Here is an 8,643-nt window from a genome sequence, read left to right as displayed (position 1 = left end):
CTTTGATTGCATCGCAGCTCACACCGGGTCTTCATGTTAAACCAGCAGCGGGTACATACATGTGCAGTCTGCACATTCACAGGTACATTCTGCTTGATCATCTGTTTAGGTTTAGGTTTCCTATCTGAGACGATTAACAAAGTAATTGCTCATATTCAAAACTCTGTTATAGCTGTGTTATTTATGGGCTTTGAAAGTTGTCAATCAGGTATTAACTGAATTTCACTATTCTCCTGAGGGTTCAACTCATTCACTTATTTTTCATTCAACCAATGTTAACAAACACTTATTGTGTTCGATGAAGCATTCTATTCAAGCCGCCTTTGATGAGTTGTGCCGTTTGTATGTGTACGTGTGGGGGTGGACAATTCATCAAGGCATTAACCTTCTAAAGTACAAGAATAATGACGAGGGCAGAACAACAAAAACTACTGGCAGGTTAGTGAATACAACTCCAAAGAAAACAATCAGAGAATTAGATTTCAATATTCCAGTAATGACCAGAGACATTATTCATTAAATCATGAGAAAATGGAAAGGTACTATGACCTCTCTTGCCTACATTTGTCCTAGTCAACCCAAAGCATTGTAACTGGTATTTACAACAGAACGTGCTTATTAAAGGTATTAGGAAGAATTTCCAGACTGTAAATCTTGTGAAAGAATAGAAAATTGTCTTCTCTTTCTAAAAGTAAATTCTTACAGTTTAAGAGCTGAGGAGAACTATAGAGATTATCTAATTTGTTGTCTGTTAATCTTTGAAGGATGCCCCTTTAGATTTAATTAACTATAGATTTTCCTCCTCAGGAAAAAAAAAAAAAAAAAACACATACAAAACAAGGTATAACATTTCATAGGGTTAACAAAGACCTTCTCTAACCCCAAGTAAAACTTGATTTACTTCCATATTTCCATTGTATGGATGAATAAACTGAAGCTCAGAGATTAGATAATATTGTAAACACCAAATTCATATATTAAAGTCCCAACCTTGTACCTCATAATGTGAACATCTTTGTTGGTAGGGTATTTAAGGAAGTAATTTGGTTAAAATTAAGTCACTATGGGTGACCCTAAACCAATGGGGACCGATGTCCTTATAAATGGAGATTTGGACACAGCATGTACAGAAGGAAGACCATATGAAGCTATAAGAAGAAGGCAGCCATCTGTAAGCCCAGGAGAGGCCTCAGAAGAAACCACTTCTACTAATATCTTAATCTTTTGCTTCTAGTCTACAAAACTATGAGAAAACAACAATCAGTGTTTAAACCACCCAGTCTGTGGTGCTTTGCTACAGCAGCACTAACAAACTAATACACGTGTTAAGGCCGAGTTACTTCACTAATGGTGGAGCCCCAAATGGGATCCCTTTCGTCACACTTCTCCCTACTATACTTTTCTGTCAAGTGTTTTGAATGGAAAATAGTGAAACAGACCTACTGAACTTCCAGAATTACTTTTTAGTCCACTAACTCCGTAATACTATTCACTTAAGAAGTTTAAAATGTCTTTGTCCAACCATTTAAACACTTGTAAAATTACAGAAATAAATGCTAAGTTCCTGGTTCATCAGGAATAAAGTACATACAGTAGATTTCTATGAAAAATTTTAAAAATATTTTTACATTTGGTGCATCTTCCTATCCCAATTTCTGGATAAATACCTACAATATTAAGGTGTGTTAGTCTGAGTGCTTTTCCATCACAGCTCAGAATAAGCTATTGCAATTACTGAGAGTCACAACAGAGTACAGAACCATCCATAAGCCTCAGCAGAGCACATATGAGGTCACACTGTAGGGATGGTTTAGTTGGTTAAAAGCCAGGCTCTGATTTAAAAACATCCAGATTTGATCCCTGCACCTGGAATAATTAGGTAAATGACCTTGGGTAAGTTTCTTAGCCTTTCTAAACCTCAACTTCTGTATCTATACTATGGAGGTAATAATAACATCTATCACATAGAGTTATTATGAGGATGAAATAAAATTATATATTTTATATGATTAACACATTATGTGTCCAAAGTAAACATGTAATATACAAAATTATAAAAAATTATTAATTAAAAATATACAAATATCAAAAATTTAACTCAAAGTTGGTCATAAGCATGGGAAAACCTAAATTTATAAGAGTAAATCTGGCTGAAACTGTTTTAGCTCAGTGGATAGAGCATTGGTCTGTGGACTGAAGGGTCCCAGATTCGATTCTGGTTAAGTAAGGGATATACATTGCCGGCATGCAGGAGGCAGCTGGTCGATGTTTCTCTCTCATTAATGTTTCTAGCTCTCTATCTCTCTCTCTTCCTCCCTTGTAAAAAATCAATTAAGTATATTTTTTTAAAAAAAGAATAAATCTGTGTGACTGAGTTATACAAATTTTTAGATCATACACACATCAAGTTCAAACAATTAAAAAATGGACAAATTGCATTTTCTTGAAATTAAAAACTTCTCTATTTACACACTATTTAGAAAATAAAAAGAAAGTTACAGACTAAAAAAATTGCAAAATGTATATTTCATAAGGGAATTGTCCAGAACATATAAGGAATTCTTGCAACTCAAGTAAAAAATACAAATAATTGAGTTTTTAAAAGGTAAAAAGATTTGAAGACATATAAATGACAACTAAACAAATTAAAAGATATTTAGGAGATCACTGAACCAGGAGATCACAGTTTGATTCTGGGTCAGGGCTCAATCCCCAGTATGGGGTATGCAGGAGACAACCAATCAATGATTCTCTTTCATCATTGATGTTTCTCTCTCCCTCTCCATTCCTCTCTCTGAAATCAATGAACACACACACACACACACACACACACACACACAAACACGATAGTAGCCTTGGGTGTTTTGTGATCATGTTCCTCTTAATATTTTTAACATATTTTTTAATATATTTTATTGATTCTTCACAGAGAGGTAGAGAGAGGGATAGAGAGTTAGAAACATTGATGAGAGAGAGGCATCGATCAGCTGCTGCCTGCATACCCCCTATTGGGGATGTGCTTGTAACCAAGGTACATGCCCCTGACTGGAATGGAATCCGGGACCTTTCAATCGGCAGGCTGAAGCTCTATCCACTGAGCCAAACAAGTTTTGGCTTAACATATTTTTATTAATTTCAGAGAGGAAGGGAGAGGGAGAGAGTAGACATCAATGATGAGAATCATTGATCAGCTGCCTTTTGCATGCCTCTCCTGGGGATCCAGCCTGCAACCTGCATGTGCCCTTGACTGAAATTGATCCCAGACCCTCAGTCCACAGGCCAACCCTCTATCCACTGAGCCAAATCAGCTAAGGCAAAACACATATATTTTAAAATGATACTTAACATTATTGATCATTAGGGAAATAAATATTAAAACCACAATAAAAATCTATTTTGCACCCACTAAATTGGCTATAGTGAAAAAGACTAACAATATCAAGTGTTGGAAAGGATGTGGAGCAACTGGAGTGCTCTTGCCTTCCTGAAGGGAAGTCGGGATGGTTAGTCAGCCTAACTTTGACTCTTAACTTCCCTGTGCCTGATTGCTTATCAGTAAAATAAAAATATGGTGGAATATACAACCAAAAGTTCTTCTGAGAATTAAAATGAGCAGACATATTTGAAGCACCTGGACAAGCATCTAGCTCGTAATATTAAGTTTCACTAATATGAAAATTCAATTAAATTGAATTGGTGCAGCCACATTCCACCTTACTGTGAGCAAGAAAGTTCCAGCACAGTTTGTTGGCTTTGGGTTGCTGATTGGGGGTGAGACTTGGAAGACTATTTCCTGAAAGTCCCTGGGACTGATATAAAGCGGGCTTATATTTTCAGGTGTGTGAGATTTGGAGAAATCTGGAAAGAAGCACATTTTAATGAGAATGATTTTGAATGTCAAATTAGCTCTGCATGTGGTGGGCAAGGAAGCGAGGTGAATTGTCCTGTCCCCGTGGTGGTTTCTGTGATGTTCAGAGAACAAAACATGCACAAGTGCAACAGGCAGGCGGCAACCTGCAGAGCAACGCCCGGCTTAAGCCCCTTTGGCTTTGCTCTCAGGATAAGGAGTCCAGTGCTATGCAGGTGATAAGGTGCTGCCCAGCCTGGCTCTTCTTTCTCTGCCCCCCTTCCCCTCCATCTGTGCTCTAGTAACAGTGCCTCCCTTGTCCTCCTGTGCCATGGTCCACCCAGTGCCATGCATCTAAGCACCACCTATATACCCTAAGTGCCCACACTTTTGTCTGAGCCACAAGCTCTCACTGGTCCAACTCATACTCAATGCATGCGTAACATGTGCGCTTTGATAGCAAATCGGCATCTTACCTGAACTGCCTGTCCTAGGATTGCTTCCATGAAGTGAAGTCTGAGACAGATATTTATGGCAGGTGATACTAGGTGGCAGGAGAAGGGGAGTGCGAAGTGTGGTGGAGAAGGAGCAGGGGCAATTAAAATACACGTGCGAGCAGGTTTCTGTGTGGGCAGTGAGGTTCACTCCTGCTGAGACATTCTCACACTCACTACACCCGGCAGCTGAGGCAGCGGGAGTGTGTATCCTGCGACCCGCCTTTCTGAGCTCTGGAGGCTGGGATCCTGGCCCTCCGGGGTCCCTGCACTGCGGGCCTGAGAGCAAGCCGCAGGGGGAGAGGAGCAGTGCCCGCAGGGGGAGAGGCGCAGGAGCCCGCAAGGGGAGAGGAGCAGTGCCCGCAGCGGGAGAGGAGCAGGAGCCCGCAGGGGGAGAGGCGCAGGAGCCCGCAGGGGGAGAGGAGCAGTGCCCGCAGGGGGAGAGGAGCAGTGCCCGCAGGGGGAGAGGAGCAGTGCCCGCAGGGGGAGAGGAGCAGTGCCCGCAGGGGGAGAGGAGCAGTGCCCGCAGGGGGAGAGGAGCAGTGCCCGCAGGGGGAGAGGAGCAGTGCCCGCAGGGGGAGAGGAGCAGTGCCCGCAGGGGGAGAGGAGCAGTGCCCGCAGGGGGAGAGGAGCAGTGCCCGCAGGGGGAGAGGAGCAGGAGCCGGCAGGGGGAGAGGTGCAGTGCCCGCAGGGGGACAGGAGCAGGTGCTTGCTGCTGGACACAGTTGACACCCCAGTGTTCAGTGAAGACCAAGAGTTGATGGTGGAACCCCAACATCATGTGCTACACTGTCCAAAACACAACTCCGGGCTCACTGTGCTCAAGCCACATGGGTGATGGCTATTCTTTGAGGAAACTAAAAACCCTCTTCTCCCTCCAAAGGCCTTACACTTGCTGTTTTATTGGTTTTTACGCGGGCACCTTCTTGCCATCATTCATATCTCTCCCTCAGTAATACATCTTCTAACCTTCTACCTAACACAGCCCTTCCACAGATAAAGTTCTGCCTTATTTTCCTTATAGCATTTGTATGCTGAAATTATGACAATTTACTTTTTCATTTGTGTGTTTTGTCACCTATTCCTAATTCATCTAATGCTATATTCATAGATTCCCCAGGGTCAGCACACAGTAGGTATTCAATTAACAGTGATGTACATTTAAGCTAGTAAATAACAAAGAATCACAGAAAGAATATACCCTTCTACTCTATGGCCTTGGCAAATGTTTCCTTTGATAATAATCTAGTCTCCCATCCTACCTCCCATTCTTTTTCTTCTTCTTCTTCTTCTGTCTTCCTTCACATAGCAGCTCCAGCATTCCTCAGGTCTTCCTCACCCTGCCTCTCATTCTCCTAATTAGGTCAATATTCCTCTCAATTATGTATTCTCTCAAGGTTGCCTGGGCCATTCCTTCATTCAAGCATCTATCATTGCTTATAAATGTAATTTATTCAAGTGAGGAGTTAATTAAGATGTGTCTCTTCTCTTAAACTATAAACTCCATGAGTGCAGGGAAGAAGTCTAGTCTTATTTATACTTATGTTGAGCACCTAAAAATGTGCTTTTCCCATAAAGGGTATTCAGTATACCTTTTTAAAAACCAATCAAAAATGATAAAATATAGTATAAAGAAATGCTGAGTGTGGAATAGACTTAAATAAGTTTATTAAACAATATAGCTTTTGATATTAGATTTGAAAGAACTAAGGAGATACTTAGATAAAACAATATATTCTAAGCATCTTCAAACAAAAACACACTCACAGAGAAGCTATATAAGACTGAACACAAACACACATCGAATCGAAGCACACTCTGTCATGCTGTTCCCTAATGAAAAGTTTCAAAACTTTGTTACTTGAATAGGAACAGTCTTTCATGCCATATTAAGATTTTCTTCATTAAAATGTACTGATCTCCACAAAGAGCAACACACAAAGCTCCTTTGAGCACCAAGCCTTGACTCAAGGATTCAGAGTCCATGTTGGTCTAGACGCACAGGTGTCAAACACAAGGCCCGCGGGCCAAATCCGTCCCGCCAGGCCTTGCAATGTGGCCCGCACCACGCTGTCATCACTGCACTCCGCTGCGTTTCCATCACAATGACAGTTTATGACTGTTCAGTAAACCATTCGGCCCGTGATTTAGGCTGGATTTTAGATTTTGGCCACTTCTCTGATTGAGTTCGACACCCCTAAAGTAGAGAGAAGGCACCAGAAGAATGAAACAAAGCAATGTAAACAGAAGAGGAATTAGAAAAAAATACCCACAAGACCACTCTTCGTCCACTTTTCCCTTGCTCTACTTGTTGGCTGTGTTTTCCTGTTTTGAATTCTTTTTCATTATCTTCTCCAAATGCCAGCAGTGCTTTCTGAGGCTGCATGCTTCCTTGTTCATATCCAAGGAGACAGAAATGCTCCTCCCAACTATTAAACACAATCCCCAAGCATCCATCCAATTGGACCAACTTATGTCACCTGCCTGTCTCTGAACCATTAGTTTGTAACCAGGTAAGTGAGCCACGTTGAAGTCTGGACCACCTGCCTGTCTTTAGATTTAGAAATAATCATAGCTTTCCCTGAAATACTGGATCCTACCAAAGATTGAACACTTTTGCAAAGACTAGAAAATAGCCCAAAACAGCAAATGTTGTTTAATACACTGTTTTTAATCATTAAATATTGGTGTGAGGGGCAGTTACATTTTTATAGTTTTTTTCTCATTTCTAGATTTTTCTAACATAAATATTATGTTTTTGGTCACATACTCCCCAACACCAAAAACAGTAAAGTATTTTTGATTGTTTTTTATTCTTCACAGGACAAACTCAGAACTGCAGGAGTCGCCCACATCCTCTCTCCAAGCCCCAGCCTCACAGACACACACTCTCCCTCCTATTTCATGCTCCCCCAGGATTGTCTTCTTTGCTCTTTTACTTGGAATTTCTGCTCTGGCCTCCACCCTACACACCTCCCATTTAAGATCCAACTTAAGGCCCTGGCTGGGTGTCAGCTGGTTAGAGCATAGAGACCACACTCCAAGGTTGTGAATTTGACCTTGGTTAGGGCACACAAGAATCAACCAATGAAGACGTAAGTAAGTGGAAGAACAAATCAATGTTTCTCCCTCCTTCCCTCTTTCTCTCTAAAATCAATTCTTTTAAAAATTTGAAGAATCTTTAGAGAGAATCCAGCTTAAACATTGCCCTTTCTTTTGAAGTCATTTTGAACTGCCAATTTCCTCCCTCATAGATGGAATTTCTCTATTCAAACCAGTGGCATAGTACAGCTCCCATTTTGTTGCAAGTTGCATGTATCATCATATCATTTGTGGTTAGGGACTTCTTCTATACAATTCCTAAAATGATGCCTGGTATAAATAATCACTAAAAAATGGCATAACAACTTTCCAAAATTCAACAAATTCTAATAAAAAAAATCTACATTCTGCTTTAAAAAATAGCCTAATAATTTATATTTTTATTTATTTTATTGATTTCTTTGAACAGAGGAAGGGAAAAAGAGAAGAAACATTGATTTGTAGTTCCACTTATTTATGCGATCATTGGTTGATTCTTGCTGTATGTGCCCTGACAGGGGATCGAACACAAAACGTAGGTGTTATCAGGACAATATTCTAACCCACGGAGCTAGCCAGTCAGGCTGAGATTATTCACTGTGAACCAGGCATCGGAGCTGTCAGTATCTGACTGAACAAATTAGAACGCATGCAGGTGAGTAGGCCTGTCACTTGCAATAGTGGGTCCACCGAACTATGTACTCGAATAACCAGGCATTCCTTACACACTTGGCACCTGGAAAATGTCACACCATGAGCACAGCCTGCACATTGGCCCTCCCCAGTCCAGGTAGCTCCGGCCCCTCCATGAGCTGCTGCTGCTGGACCGCACTCGGATATGGAATCCCCAGCGAGGACCCTCAGGAATCTCCCGGTTCCTCCTGGATTATTTATCTGCCATCCTCAAGGTTAATTCACACGAAGCAATTTCTCATGTTAAATGCCAGTTTTGCCCTCAGGTATGAATGTTTAATCCTCATGAAGGTAGTGGGAGTCACATGTGTGCAGTGGTTATGGTCCCTTAACTAATTAGTGATGAGAGGATGTTAATAAGAGAGTGACTTACACAATACTGAGAACTGCCAGAAACAGTAAAATCTAATTTAGACCAACTGGTGGAAAGCCAGAGCTAACTGGTGGAGAAGTGAGAATTATAGAACATCTCTAAAGAAATTAGATATCGTACCTTCCCCGCGCATTTGGCAATTCAAGGTGCTTCTC

This window comes from Pipistrellus kuhlii, unplaced genomic scaffold, assembly GCF_014108245.1.
Source record: "Pipistrellus kuhlii isolate mPipKuh1 unplaced genomic scaffold, mPipKuh1.p scaffold_m20_p_11, whole genome shotgun sequence".
NCBI classification, from domain to species: Eukaryota; Metazoa; Chordata; class Mammalia; order Chiroptera; family Vespertilionidae; genus Pipistrellus; species Pipistrellus kuhlii.
The sequence above is the reverse complement of the archived record's forward strand: the minus strand, read 5'-3'. Positions refer to the sequence as shown.